This window comes from Muntiacus reevesi, chromosome 3 (genome assembly GCF_963930625.1).
Source record: "Muntiacus reevesi chromosome 3, mMunRee1.1, whole genome shotgun sequence".
Lineage (NCBI taxonomy): Eukaryota > Metazoa > Chordata > Mammalia > Artiodactyla > Cervidae > Muntiacus > Muntiacus reevesi.
This window is the reverse complement of record NC_089251.1, coordinates 246,345,697-246,362,086: the sequence shown is the minus strand read 5'-3', so window position 1 is coordinate 246,362,086 and position 16,390 is coordinate 246,345,697. Positions and strand designations below refer to the sequence as shown.

At 41.5% G+C, this 16,390-nt stretch overlaps 1 protein-coding gene across 3 annotated transcripts in view; it reads right to left on the bottom strand.

The window, feature by feature from the left end:
* Positions 1–16,390, bottom strand: part of RAPGEF4 (Rap guanine nucleotide exchange factor 4) — a 232,071-nt gene that overhangs the window by 144,499 nt on the left and 71,182 nt on the right. The window lies entirely within an intron of this gene.

Here is a 16,390-nt window from a genome sequence, read left to right as displayed (position 1 = left end):
TTAAAACCTGAGTTTCAGCGATATATATTAGCACCGGGAGTCTGTGCTGTTTTGAAGGAATAAGGCTTGGTGAGCATACAGCAAGCAGATCAAGCACCCAGTGAGAGAGAAGTGACATTTACGAAGAATGGAATATGAGTGCGCGACATCCTCTCTTCTCAGGTAATAAATACAGCCTCCTCCCCTTGCAGAATGAAAGCTGGGCAATTTTATTTGTTGCATGGTGTCATGTATATTTATGGTTTATAATTATGATGGCACATAAATGTTAAACAGCATCAAAAGAATCAACACTTCATAATGTGCTTGTGGGTTACACAAACGTCAGCAGAAAAGACTTCATCTGTAGCAATGGGCAGCTGGCAGCACGCAGTATTTGAGCAGCCATCTGGCCCATTTGGTAGATTTGAATGGTGTTTGTAATGTAACATTGATGAGTTCTCAAAAGAGCCTTCTTCTAGTCAAGATGTGACTAGCTTTTTTTTTTAATCCTTTTTTCTTCTCCTTCTGAGGCAACTATACTAACACCTGCATGCAGACATTCAAAATCATGATTTTTCTCTGCCTCTGAGTTAACTAATCACTCAAACATACCCATGGGACCAATCCATCACCCAAATTCTTGACATTTCCTTTTGATAATTTCCTCTTTCTGCTTTTCCTTTTTCTTATGATACCATCTACTCTTCTTCCTCATGAGAAAGCACAGAGCAAAGCACATTTCTGGGCATAATGTTATGCTGGACTCTGAAGAAAACAGGCTCAGAGAGAGCAGATGGGGGCTAGGTTATATTCTAAGAAGGTTCTATGACCCCCCACAATCTTTTGAGGTATTCCTCTCACTGTTAGCAACTCCATTAACAGGCTCCTGAAAGAAATAATTCATGTTAAATTAAAGGAGCAATTTTGCATTGCTTAGAAATGTTATTTTGGATGCAGCAAATGCATTTGTCTTGGGTACCTTGAAATCAATTTCCATGAACTCCACAGAAGCACCTTCCTGACTGCCAAATGAACAGGACTCTGCCTTCCATCAGCTCCATAGCATGGGGTCTAGGGTTTGCTCATGGAGCGTGTTACCAGAGCTGTCACTCCTGGGAAGGGAAAACAGAGCAGCTGTCCAGGGAGCAGAGTGCGGGCTGAGTTTCAGCGTGTAGACGCGCTGAGCACCCACTGTGTCCTCACTGTGCCCCAGACACCGGGCTCACTGCAGAGAATGGGCAGACAAGGCCCTTTGCACTTATAAAGCCTCAGTCTCCTACAACAGCACAGGGTACTCTGTCTTATACCTAATATAAAATTAATATATATCTGTTGATTTTCGGAATGTGAATGGAAATTTTCATACACATATAAAAATAGAATCTCACACCACATACTTAACATACAGCCTCAATAACTGTTAACTCATGACTAATGTTATTTCATCAACAATCCTATCCACTTGGCCCTTCCAGAGTTATTTTGAAGCAATTCTAGATATCATATCATTTAATCCACACATATTTCAATAGGAATCTCTAAAAGATAAGGATTCTTTTTTTCCCCAAAAACAAAACCATAACACCACTATTTCAACTAAGAAATGTAACATCTCCATAATATCCAGTCAGGTTCAAATGTCTAATTGCTTTATATATGTCATTGCTGAATTGAACTTATAAATAACTTATTAGATACATAGATGAATGGAACAGAAAAGAGTGCCCAAAAATAAACCCAGGCATACATACATGGCCACTTAATTTACAACAAAGTAGTCAAGAATATACAGTGGGGAAAGGACAGACTCCTCAAAAAATGGTGTCGGGCAAACTGGACAGCCACTTGCAAAAGAATGAAGCTGGACCACAATCTTCCACAAAAGTTAATTCAAAGTGGACGGAAGTCTTAAACACAAGACCTGAAACCATAAAACTCCTGGAAGAAATCATAGGCTGTAGGCTCCTTGACATTGGTCTTGGTAGCGTTTTTCTGGATTTAACACCAAATGCAAAGGCAACCAAAGCAAAAGTCAGTAAGTGGGACTACACCAAACTGAAAAGTATCTGCACAGCAAAGGAAATAACCAAAAAATGAAAAGGCAAGCTATTAAATGGCAGAAAATGTTTACAAATGATATACCTGATAAGGGGTTAATATCCAAAATATATGAATATAAAAAATGCAAACTCATAGATACAGAGACTAGGCTGGTGACTGCCAGAGGTGGAGGGTGAAGCATAGGTGAAATGGGGCTTAAAACCTACTTCTGCAGAACCCTGAGCTCCTGGAGGACCCTCAGGCAAGGAAGCATGTAAGCAGAGCCTTCAGCTCCTCTGGCAACTTGAGTGTCTTCACTTTAGCTGATACAGAATTTAGAGTTCCAAGAGTTATTTCATTTGGAAGATGACTTTTGCTTCTGTAAAGTTAAAGTCTACAAACCATAAGATTAAATAATCCTTAAACTCCTAGCCAGAAAGATGCCATTCAGAGAAGGCATTTCTTCTTCTATGAAGAAATCAACAAAGACCAAATTAGGGTTTGCCTATGAAGTGTTGGGGGGAGAGGAATAAATTGGGAGATTTGGGACGGACACATACGTACCACTATATATAAAATAGATCACTAATAAGGACTTACTGTAGAGGATAGGAAATGCTACTCAATATTCTGTAATGGCCTATATGGGATAAGAATCTAAAAAAGAGTGGATATATGTAAACATATAATGGATTCACTTTTCTGCACAGCACAAACTAATACAACATTGTAAATCAACTATTCTCCAAATTTTAAAAAAAGGAAAACAAAAAAAGGGATTCTATTCTCTGTTAGACATCTGTGGTTGTAGACTGGCCAAATGACAAGTTACCAACAGAACCGGAAGAACTGAGAATTTAACTAAGATGCATCATAGTGCAATGCTGACCTTCTCCAAGTGAGTTGTACAGACCCCCAGTGTAGCACCCAGCAGGACAAGAGGGGATGTGACAGGGGTTAACAGAAGCTCTTCCTAGAGCTTAAATTTTATTCTATGTCAAGTAGTTGAAAGGACTACTTTTATACTTTTATATTATGGAGCAGAAAACTAAATTTGCATACATTTTAAAGATTAAAGCATGCAACTTCAAAGAAATTTGAGCTTGCTGCTGGCTGCTTCTAGCTACAAAGGGTCTAGACCCCGGGCATTATGTATTGATTTCCTCTGCATTCAGAGAACTTCAGTGGAAAAACCCAAGCGCCTCTAATGTAATGGAAAGCGTGCAGATGCTGGAATCACATAAGAACGGAGTCAATACTGATTCTGCCACATGCTACCTACGTGAGCTTAAGTAAGTTACCTCAGTTTCCTGGGTAAGGAACTTGGGATAACATCACCTATCTTTCAGGGCCACTGGAAGGATGAGAAATAAACTCCAAAGAAGTGCCCAGCATTTATTAGGGACTTAATAAATGATTGCTGATGATAATAAAAATATTAATAATAATGAGGAGGAGGAGAAGAAACAATCAACAATCAAGAATTGATCAAACAAATCCCAATATATTTGATGATATATCCCAGGCAGAGTCTCCAGCTTTAGGGAAAAATACTGTCTAGGTGACTTCTTATTACTGAGACTGCTGATATACACACAACATAAAGACCCACAATACATCCACTGACCTGTCTACTAAAAGGAGTTGCAAAAATAACATCTTAAAGAGTAGATGTTCTTAAGCCATTTTATAATATACTGCCTATTTTCATACCCACATGGTAAAATAGTCCAAGGAGAAAGGAAGAGCACAAGAGAGTAAACCCAGAAATAACTGAACAAAAATCAGTAAAACTTTGTAGCCATCAGAACTGGTTTCGGTTTACAAAATCTTAAAAAAAAATTCTCTAAATTACAATCGGCCAGTTTATAAGGCAAAGTCAGTGCATGGAAGAAGTCCTCAGGCTAGAGAGGCCAGAAGCCTGTCCTAGATGGAGGGGAGAGACGTGCCACTGGCTATCTTAACGTTTTCTGAGAAAACTGAGAAAAGAAAAAGTATGACGGTCTTAGGAAAGTTAAAACCTGGTCCATCTCTCAGCTCCTTCACTACCCCGTCAAGGCCACTGAGCAACGCTGGCTGGAAGGCTGTCAGAGCAGCCGCCAGGCCAAGGGAGGCTGGGGGCAACCCAACTCTGCTCCAGAGTCTGGAGCCCCAGCCCGGCCGCTCCCTCCCAGAGCAGGGAACACGTCTCTACACAGCGGCTCCACATGGCCCAGCTGTAGCCCAGCAGCCAGATACAAAAGTTGGGCGGCATGTGCTGGAGGAGGAGGCATAGTAGAGATATGTCACATTCTAAGGCCAGTCTCAATTTGCCAAGCAGGGGACCTCCCTGGAGATCAGTGGTTAAGACTTCACCTTCCAATGCAGGAGGTGCAGGTTGCAACCCAGGTCAGGGAGTTAAGATCCTACAGGCCTCGTGGCCAAAAAAAACAAAAACATAAAACAAAAGCAATATTGTCACAAATTCTATGAAGACTTTAAAACTGGTTCACATCAAAAAAAAAAAAAAAATTTGCCAAACAGGACTCACAAAGAATAAAGGAAGGTGGCAGCTTGAACCGTGGCTGAATCCTCTGTGACAAGAGAAGAAGGGGTCCCTGTGGGGCAGAACTCCCCACCCTGGAAATCGAGAGCTTCCTAACACACTGAGGCCTTTCCTAGATGTTCTCCAAGCCACTGCCCCCTGCCAAGGCATCTAGGCTGCCAGCGTGCCACTTTCACCACGTGCCCAGCAGCCAGCAGGGACCTCGGCTTCCAATACAGGCCTTCCCAGCAACTGTCCCCTCTCGCCGCCAACTCCATCTACCTAGGAGATCATCAAGTTGTAGGAAAAGGATAAATACCATCCTTAGATTGGGATAACAGCACTAGAAAAACATGACAAATAGAAAGTCATGAGGACTACGGACAGGCCTTGCTGTAAACACCTGCGGGTAGGAGGGATGCACGTGTGCTCAGAACAGGGACACACTCAGGACAGCCCATGGTGGGCAGTGTCCAGGGTTGGGGAAGAATAGAGGGGCCTGCCTCGGAGGTGTGGGGCTATGTCCTGCCATCATGTACCATTCGTCACATCTGTACTAGATTCCCCCAAACTATTAAAGCCGAGTTCATGAAATGTAATGACAAGTCACCTGGACTTTCTCTGAAAATATCCTGAGTATGCGGTAGAATAACTTAGGACAGGGATATAAAATTTAGGCTCCCCGCTTTTTGTCTGTTTCTTGGCAATAGTTATTTCTTTACACCTTCCATATGCTATGTAAGGTATGGTGGGGAAATGGACATAGCACATTGCTCTAAAATCCCAGAGATCTGGAGAATTTTTAAATGTGTGAAGCATAGATGAGAGGGGAGAAACACAAAGCGGTTGTAAAGGGAAATCTCCCAGGAGAATTTTCCTGTTTACCCTTTTAGAGCCGTATGGACTGCTTCTCTCACAGCAGGTCACTCTGGACCAGTTCACCTCTTATGCCAACTTCTTTTGTTTCCTTGTTTCTTGACTTCTATAGCATTGACCTCACAGGGCACAAAGAACTTTCATCGCCTCTTCTTCAATGATGTTTAATTCATCCTTTGACTCTACTACAGCTATTTCTAAATGGAGGCAAAATTCTGCTTGCCAACTCATGGCCATTTTAAATTCATGAGCAACCTGCAAGAGCTGTAGTTTGGAGGGTGATAATGACAACAATAGCTCTAATGGAGGACGTTTTCCAAACCTGAATCACTTAGGAATCCTAGAGTAAAGCCTGAGTAAGATGATACTGCAAGTGAGCAAATACAGTCTCCCTCCAAAATCTGTCTGAAATTCTCTCTCCGTATACTGGCCTGTGAAGGTGCAGAGATCCCAACCAAAAGGTGGAGGGACCCTCGAGTACTCTCATGTGACATCAGGGTTGCAAAGAATATAGTTAGGCAGCCCTCACTCAATCACAGAGATGAAGTCAGATTAGCCCTGAAGGAAAGGAAGGGGAAAATGCATTCACTTAGTCAATCAAGGGGATGAGAGGCACAGTGGGGTTCTCATAGAGGGGTCCTCATGGGCTTTGCATCTAGTGAGGGGACAGCCATTCTCATCTGATCATACAGGCATCTCAGTGCAGGAACTTGAAGGAAAAATGTACACTGAAAATGTGGCTGGGTGGTGGATCGTGGGGCAAGTTCAGATACGGGGCTCAGGGCAAGGACATGGAATATGAGACTGAGAAGACTTGGAGGTAAGACCCAGGGGGACTTCCTGGTAGAGGGAACAGGGGTGGTGTGGAGACAAAGAAGTGTGTCTGGCAAGAGAGGGGAAGTCACTATGGACAGAGCAGTGATCAGGCCAAACAGCAAGGCTTGGAGGCCATGATGGAGGTTTGGAACATTATCTCAGTACAACTGGAAGTGGTTTAAGTAGAGAAGTGATAAGGACAGATAAGTGTTTTTAGAAGATCATTCTGGCTGCTGTGTGGAGAACGGTTTTGATAGGAAAACAAGAAAGGCATTAAACCCTTAAGGGGAGGACAGGCCTGGATGTGGCCCCTCAAAGGGGCCTGAGTCTGGGGGAGAAGGAAGAGAAAGGAACGTGGACAGAGGGTGGTAAAGACCCTTTGTTCCTCAAGGCCAAACAATCTCCAACCACTTAGACTTACTATAATAAAGACTCAGATTTCTTGCTGAAGCACACTCAACACACGTGCACTTTTAATATGACTAAAAGGTTGGGGGACTTCAGGGGGCTCACTGGAATGATATTAATAATTTTAAGTTACTGTACACCCTGCATCTTTGAGTATGATTTAGTTAGCCATGCAACTCAGTCAGCCACTCAACTTTGTCTGAGTCAGCCATGAGCTTCTCTTAGAAACATTCAAACTGAGAGGAAGACACACACAGTACGTCAATGCTACTTAATTTCGTCATAAAATTAATGGCTCTGTAGCTGTTACTGCACAGGAAATCCTCCTCACCTCTCTTTTTGCTAAGCCTGAACTTGCCACAGTCCATCTAATGTATAAATGAGATTATGAGCACTGTCCCTACATAGCTGCTGCATCCTTGTTTATAGAAAAACCAACTGATTGACATTTTATTTAACCATATTTGTCTTCAAAGTGATGGATATATAGTCTTTCTCAATTAAAATGATCAAGACAAGTGCATATGAAACTAACAAGAATATTGTAAAATATATCATGGGAACAAGCAAATTTCAAGTAAGTGTTTAAATGTTGACACAGAATTAGGATGCATCAGTCATTTAAAAACCTAAGATAAAGAGTCATTTCACAGAAAGTCATAGTCTGAGACTGTCATAAGAGCCCAGAAGAAGCTACCAACATTTTGGTTTTGCTTTCTTGCTCTACAGTGTACTTTATAAAGGGCAGCAGGCAGAGCAGGAGGCGGATGGTGGGGAGTGATTTGGGAGGTGCTATGGTCTGGATGCATCCCCTCAAATTCATATGTTGAAATTCTAACACCCAGTGTAATTGTTGTTAGGAGGTAGGACCTGTGGGAGGTGTTTAAGTGTGAGAGTGAAGGCTCAGTGCTCTTCCAAGAGCTCCCTAGCCCCTCCTGCCAGGAGGACACAAGGAGTGTGCATCCCGAGAGAGGGCCCTCAGCAGAGGGCTGGCACCCTGACCTCAGACTGCCAGCCTCCACAACTGGGAAGAATAATTTTCTGTTGTTTAAAAGCCACCTGTAAAAAAAAAAAAAAAAAGTAAAAAAAATAAAATAAAAGCCACCTGTCTATGCTATTTTGCTATAGCAGCCTGAACAGACTAAGACAGTGGGGTAGGAGGACTTTTCCTGGCCCAAACACATACCTGAACTTCCCAATTGATAGGCACTTCTTTAGTTTTTGACTTTGTCCCTCAAAACTTGAAACCACCGGGTCACAGGTACTATGCATTTCTGTGCTTATTTCCTCTAGAAGCATCCACCAGCTTCCCAGCTGCCCTATCTCCTTAATCCTAATCCTACCCTGAAAGCCCAGGGGGCATACAAGATTCCAGCTTTTGCCGCATTCATGAATGGACAACAGCAGTGCCTTTTTCCTCTTTCGGATATTGACGGAGCTCCACAGCCTGGAGTCGGCCACTTCTCAGCTTCAAATATGCTAGACCTTTGGAGCCTTTGTACTTGAGTTTACTCCTCACTCCTGCAGCGTTCTGCTCACACACATGGTGCCTTATTTTCTCTGTCTCCCTTCATGGGCACCACTTCTGTTCTGCTCCAAGTTGTGGTAAACAACCTTGAGACATCCTTGTCAATCCAACACACACTGACTGCCTGTATCTGGGGAATCATGGTAATACAGCCCTGTGTGGTTCTGGAAGCTTCTGTCTATTATGGAATACTGTACCCCTTGAATCCCTTGAGTGGTTCCTTGTTCCTGTCATCTCTCCACGTTTGATCATCCTGAACTTTTTGCTTTTAAAGAAGGGACAGGAGAAGCATGAAGATCAGTTGATGCTGATAAAACAAGACCCAAACTCAACTCATCAAAAATCTCTAAATACTAATCAATTTTGTTATTTAAAAGAACGTACAGTGGGATAGAGCAGCCGGTCTGCTCTACCAGAATTAGCACCAAAATGCACTCGTTAGTGAAAATTTAGTTTTAAGAGACCCATGTATGAATCTAGCTGGAAAAAACTGGCAGCCATATATAAATAGATGATGGTAGAAAATGATTCATTTTATATATCCAACTTATTTTTTCATAATTCTGCCTATTGCTGTTGCTTTCTAAGCCACATTTTAAAATAAGTTTGCCTTTTGATTTTGTTCCAACTACCATCTCTATCTCCCACTCTTCCTCTCTAGTATAAAAATTGTTATTACTATAACATTTATAAAAGCATGTGCTAAAAATTTTAAACTACATGGTTTGTAAAATGAAAAAAATGATTCTGCCCTTTCACTCCCCTCCACCTACTGACCTATCCCACTACTGCTGAGTTAATCACTGCCGACACTCATTTCTTCTGTGGATCATATGGTACATTACGGTTTGTCCTTTTTTTGCCTCTCCGGTAATATATTTTGGATAGCTCTTGCTATCAGAACATATTTTTACTATTGCTTTCTTTTTAGACACCTCAGTTTTTGGGCTACACTCCCATTTAGGCCAATTGGGGGAAATCTGGAAAATATATTGAGTCTGCATTGGCAACAGATCTTCTCTGAGTTTAAGGCAAAAAGATAAAGATCATATACACAGACCTTAGCAAGTGGTGATTTCAGTTGTATTCTTGAAAAGGAGATAGAACTGTAAAAATTTAATTCCAAGGCCAACAAATATGCAAGCATATCACTCAGAAAATGTCTTTGATCTTTCTGATGACTTTATCTAATTGGTGTCATTATGTTGTAACTCCATCGACTGCCAACTGCATTTTTTTGTAAACTTGGCAAAGGCTTCCCATGTCATACATTTGAAGAAAAAACATTGCCTGTGCTCTCTCCCCCAAGACTGTCAGAAGAAAAAAAGAAATTTAATTAAATTTCAATCTCTGACAGTTTAAAATAAAAGAACAGAAATTATAAAACATTATGGATGGTGGCTGAATATTATTAGTGTTAAAAGGAACCAGATTTACTGATTTTGATAACAGTGTTATGGGTTATATAAGAAAATGTCCTTGTTCTATTGGAACATACCCTGAAATATTTAATATTTAGGAATAAAGGAGTACAATGTCTCAACTTACAAATGATTCAGAAAAAAAAATTAAAAAGAGACAAAGAATGATAAAGTAAATGGGGCAAAATGTAAATAATTGGCAGAATTGAAACAAAAGGCTTAGAGGAATACTTCATATTATTCTGAGTATGTTTAAAACAATAATAAAATTAAAAGTTTCCAAGAAATGACAAGAAATCAGAGTTGAAATTATAAATGATTACTCTCAGGACATTTGGGGGCTTCCTTGGTGAGTCAGATGGTAAAGAATCTGCCTGCAATGCGGGAGACTTGGGTTGGATCCCCGGGTCTAGAAGATCCCCTGGGGCAGGGAATGGCTACCCACTCCACTGTTCTTGTCTGGAGAATGCCATGGACAGAGGAATCTGGCGGGCTACAGTCCCTGGGGCCACAGAGTCGGACACGACTGAGCAGACACACTTGGGGCATTTATTCTGTCAACATCAGCCTTCCCCAACTCAGCTCAATTACAGGTTCCGCCCCCAATTTGTAGGTCCAGCAGCCTCTGCCTCTCCCATGATGGTTACCAAAGTGGAACCTCTGTCCCTACCAGCTGGGAAGATCCAGAGCGGTCCCTGGGTGTCTAGGTATCTAGCATGTGGGGTGCGGGGGTGGAAAGGGCTACAGAGTCACAGCCTTCCCCAAATCCCACCTGGCATGCCTGGTCCCATTGCTGGGCTTTGACCCTGACTTCATATGTGTCGATTCCTTTGGTGGGACTCAAGTCCGACTCAGTGAAGTCTACAGCCCACTTGTCCTTGTCTATCCCTTCCCTGGAAGGTATTTCTTGTCCCCTGTATCTCTGATTCTAGGCTGGAATACTGCCCAACCTGGACAGACAACCCCAAACTGCAGTGCAATCACCTGGTCCAGTTTTTGTTTGTTCTTCCTCTGCTGGCAAACCTTTCCTCCAGGCCCCAGCCACCAGACCAGAGGACCCTCTTGGTCACAATGCCACCCTGGATCAAGGGGGACTTTTCTGGGCTCTTCGAGTAGTCATTTTGATTGCTGGCCACAGCCCTCAGGGGTCAGCCTTACAGCTTCTGTACCCAGGTTTTCCGGGAAGCGCCTTCTGTTTCCCTTGTATTCCCCACACTGGGCTGTCCTGAGGCCCGAGGACGCCAGATGTTCCATCTCCAGTGGAGGCAGAGCTGAGTCCCACCGTCCTACACAGAGCAACCTCTGAGCACACACAGACACAGGCTGATTCCTGCCGCAATCTAGAAACTCAACTTCAAATGTCAGCTCTCAGAAAACAGCTACATTGGGCTTTCCTATAAATTCTCTCTGGAGCACTACAAGGAAAGAAACCACCTTTCCACCAATCAACACAAAATCTAAACAATGACACAGCATGCTTATGAAAACCCAAAGTATAAAACATGAGTTTGTGTTTCCCAACACATGTAATATGTGAGTATTCTTGATTTTATTACAGGTTTAAATAAAATTCTTGATTTAAAAATATCATATTTTGCCCCAATCTAAATGGGGTTTCTCTGGTGGCCCAGATAAGTAAAGAATCCGCCTGCAATGCGGGAGACCTGGGTTTGATCCCTGGGTCAGAAAGATCCCCTGGAGGGGAGCGTGGCAATCCACTCCAGTATTCTTGCCTGGAGAATTCCATGGACAGAGGAGCCTGGCGGGCTATAGTTCATGGGGCCACAAAGAGTCGGACATGACTGAGTAATACTTTCACACTACTTTCATTGAATACACTGAGGTATATTTAGGCTGGGAGGAAAAAAAATTAAAGCACATTGCATCAGAGATTTAGAACGATTTGGAAAGAAAACTTCAGGGGGTGGAGAGAGGCACCTTATTAAATATTCCTCATAAGCCTCACTGGGAGAGGAGATATTGCCAACTACTTTTCCACACAGCACACAGCTGATGTGGACAAAAAAGGATTCTTCTTCCTGTAGTGAAAATGTCAAGCTGAAAATGGCACCTTTAAGGAGAGATGTGGGGACAGTCCATGAGGAGGGCAGCCAAGTGAGGGACCCTAAAATCTGGACCCCAGGACCTGTAAAGAGTCTTGTCTGAACCTTCTCTGCCCACCCCCAACCCCCGAGCAGATGATGACATTCTGGTTCATCTCTGCTCTTTCCTCCAAGCAGAGATGGGTCAGTCCAGCCTGTCTACAACCCAAAGAGCTGGGACTCCTGCCCGAGTGCCTCTTCATTGCACACATGGGTGTAGGGACCTGGTCAAAGGGAAGGAAATTAATCTAAAAGAAAATGCTGACTAGAAGGGGCCTGCCCAAATGGGCCCACAGAGCAATGGGGGCCTAGAGAAGGGTATGGAGTTGTCGGGCAGGGTGGAGAGAAGAAAGCACCAACAGAGTTACTCAGAGCCAAGTGATGTGGAGTGTGAGGGGGGATGCTGGGTGACTGGTGGGGTGCACTCAGAGGGTACAGGACTCGGCAACCATGCTGGACTTCCTGGTTTTCCTGCGCTAACCCCCAGCTCCTCCCTCCTCAAGTGTGGCCCTCCTTCCCATCTGCTTATCTATGGTGATCTCCACCTCCTTTCAGATCTTTGTCACGACCTTGTTTTGACCATCTTCCATCCTAATGTTTGACCTCTAAACCCCCAATCTCCTATATGGAAATCCTCTTGGTACCCACATCCCTATTCTCAGCTTGGATCCACTTCTGGCCACTGGTTCTCCGCTGTCCCCATCCCAAACCAGACTCCACACAGTTGGACTCAGGTTGCTCCAATGCCTGGCTTCCAGGCTATAGGCCCACCCCTCTGATGCTGCCAAATAACATGGTTCCTCCGAACATCTCAGCCCCAAACTTGTCACGCTGCCATTTATGCTTCTCAGCTGCAGTTGACGAGAGAGTTCTCTGCACACTGTAAAGTGTCAGGCAGATGCCATTTCTGAGTATTAAATACAGTTGCTATGCCATGAAGCTAAGATACAAACTGGAGAAGCCAACTCCAAAGATGAGAATTTCTATTTAAAAGCATCCTAGAGAATGTCCACCTGCATTTCACTAGTTTACCCAAAGCTGAGTCTGCAGAGAATACTAACTGTGGTGTAGTTTGTCTTTTTGGGGGTGACAAAAATGTTCTAAAATTGACTGTGGTAATAGTACTACAACATCCTAAAAGCTATTGAATCATACACTGTAAGTGGACAAATGGTATGGTCTGTGTATTGCATCATAATAATGCTGCTTAAAAGAAAGAAAACCCTAAATGGTCTACAGGATGTGACCCTAACTTACCCACTATATCCACCTGGGATCAGACAAAGATGTCATTTTCCAGGAATCCTGGGTGGGCTCTGCTGAAGCATATACCCTGATTTTACCTGCATGAAGCCCCAGTCTGACCATCCCTCCTGCAGGCAGCTCCCCACACGGGGACACCACATACCAAGAGAATTGGCATGTGTAGGCTTCTTGACGCCTATGGCATGCAGAGCTACGCCTACTTTTTTCAGCATTTGATTTTTCCAAACAAAAGGAGAAACCAAGCACATAAAACCCAACAGTGAATTGATGAGCAACTTTGCATATATATAGAATTTCCAGGCAATAAAGCATGCTCTCCAACAAGCTTGTCTTTGTTTAGAGGAAAATTATGCTTTGCTTTCACACAATGCCCTCTGCCAAGCCCAGTGTGCCCTCCTAATTTAAATTAGTCTTTCAATTGTATGATCGTTCCAAAAGAAACTAATTTTCACTACACTCATTCAGGGAACTTAACCAAAACTTGCATTTTTGTTGGGGGAGGTGGCAAAACCACACAGTGAGGTTTTCTGCTTTGCCACAGTTTTAAGATTAATCATTTTCTGAATATCTATAAATATTATTTTGATTATGTGAATGGCTTTAAATAGCTGTTTATGAAAAACTCACAATACTGTAAGTCTGCAAAGAAATAAGCCTAATATAAAATGTGAGCAAGAGAATGATACCCAAATTGCACAATTATATTCTAATTTGTAGATTATAATTCAGTGTGCCATAATGATTTATCCTGAAAATTATGTTATCTCAAAAAGAAAGATTAAAAAACTGATTAAGATAACTTTTCTCACAAATCCTAAAACACTTCATTCCCTGGGCAATTTCATTCTGTCCTACCTCAATAAGGACATTTCAAATCAAAGACCTCAGACAGAAGGTTAATAAATCTTGATGGCTTCAATAGGCTGTTGTCTTATTGTATATTAAATTCTGTGTGAAGTTCAGCAGTTCATATAATCTGGCATAAAATGGAGGGTTTAAAAAAAAGTTTAGAACTTGGCTATTCAAAAAATGTCTTAATGGTATCTATTCCTCACTACTGGGATATTTCCCAGAAAGGGCTCCATTTCACTATAATTTTTTCTAAACAGAACTATGATAGAAGGGAATACCATGACCTTGGGGAGCATGAGAAATCTGATCAACAGTGGCTTAATTTTTTTTAATTGTCATAAATATACAGCTCATTCTATAAATTCAAAATCTGGACAAGTCAATCATTCTAAAGGGCTTTGGGGCAAATTCTGTTTGGTTTTTTTGGAGAATGTGTTATTTTTATCCTTCGCCTTTCTAACGCCCTCCTTCCCTATACAAAACAAGATATTCATCTCTGAATGCCCTTGGTAACCTAAGCATATATATCTTGGGGATGAATTACATAAGCATAAAATTCAGAATTGGCAGTCTCAGAGAACAGAGTCAGAAGTAGGTTTGCTATTCAGAAAATTAAACCATTTTAGTGATAATTAAAATCACAGAAAATTTTGAACAGAAACTCAGGAAATACACCTTTTTTGGCAAGTTCATATAAGTCACAAATCAATATATACAGTTTAATCTCAGGTAGAGCAGGCATTGTAAAGTTTCACCAAAAGCAAGGAGTAAGTGAACACTCAACCCTTGGGTAGGGGAGGCTGCAAAGGTGGAAAAAGGGTCTCAGATGCCTTAAAAAATATTCCCTGGCTCTGTTTTCTAGCAGTTGCCTGTGACAAGTTCCAAAGAGTCGAAGTTTTAATTAAATACTATGGAAAAGTAGGATGCCACATCCCTTAAAAAAAAATCAGAATGGCTCACACCAGGACAGGGAATCGAGAGTAAGTACTAAAAGCAGAATCCAGCTGTTGTCTCAAAAAGATTAAAAACAAAGAAGAAATGAAAACATTAAAGCAAAGTGGTCTCAGGGATGCTGCCAAGGGAGCATTTAAAACAGACCCAGAAAGTAACAACAAATCGCTCCCCTCTCTGCCACCTTCCCTCACATTCCAGAAGCCATAGGGAGAGCTCGAAAGAAAATTCAAAAAACACTTCTTCTGCTTGGTATACTTTGAAGATACTCAGAGGACAAAGCATCAGTCAATGAACACATAGAAAGTTTTAAGACAGTTCAAGTCCAATTTTGTGATAATTATTATATAGTGTTCATTGCCCACTTCAGAGGCCAAAATAGTGTGTGCAAATGCCTAAGTAGGAGCTTTTTTCAAAAGGTTGGCACACATTGGTATAAGAAAACAGATGGCAAGACATCTATGCCATTATTTTGGGCTTCTCTGAAATGACCCCTCGGAGCAAAGATTTCAGCACCCACCTCTCACAATGTCACAGATGAGCTTTCTCTTCTCATTAAATTTTTATTCTTGCAGTCAGTCTCAAAGCTCATGGCAGACTAAATTTCTATTCAGACTGAAATGAATGTATCATTTTTTCCCCTACTTCTCCAGAGTCACTTATATGCACTTCCAAAATAAATCTTTGGCTTTTTACAAAGTGACTCTTCTACTCTCTCTCACTGAATCCTTTTCCCTAGAAGGAAGGTAAGTGGGAGTGGGGTGCGGAAGGAAAGGAAGGCAAGGAAGAAAAACATAAGAACCAGAATTATAACCAGTATAAAGCTTAGCCCTGATTTTCTACTGTAAGCCTTACAGTAAAAGGTAGTTTAAAATTTGGATTCAATACCAGCAAGTTAACTGATGTAATGCACCACATTAACAAAATGAAGGGTAAAAATCATATTCTCATCTCAACAAATGTAGAAAGAGGATTTGACAAAACTCATCATCCTTTCAAAATAAAAAACTCTCAACAAAGTGGGTATAGAAGGAACACACCTCAATATGAAGGTCATACACAACAAGCCCACAGCTAATATCATATTCAACATAAAAAGCTGAAATCTTTTCCTCTATGATCAGAATGCCCATTCTTGCCACTTCTATTAAACATGGGATTGGAAGTCCTAGTCAAAGCAATTATGCAAGGAAAAAATTAAAAGAAGTATTCATACCCTAAAAGAGAAGTAAAACTGTTATTATTTACATATGACATACTACATTTATATACATATATAACCTTAAAGATGCCACCAAAAAACTGTTAAAATAAACACATTCAGTAAAGTTGCAGGATACAAAATCAATATACAGAAATTTGTGGCATTTCTATACACTAATAATGAGCTAATCAGAAAGAAAAACTAAGAAAACAATCACATTTACAATTGCAGCTAAAATACCTAGGAATAAATTTAACCAAAGAGTTGAAAGATCTGTATATTGAAAACTACTAGACAATAATGAAGGAAACTGAAGACACAAGTAAATGGAAAGACAGTCCAAGCTCATGGATTGGAAGAATATTGTTAAAATGTTCATACTACTCTAAGTAATATACAGATTCAATGCAATCCCTAACA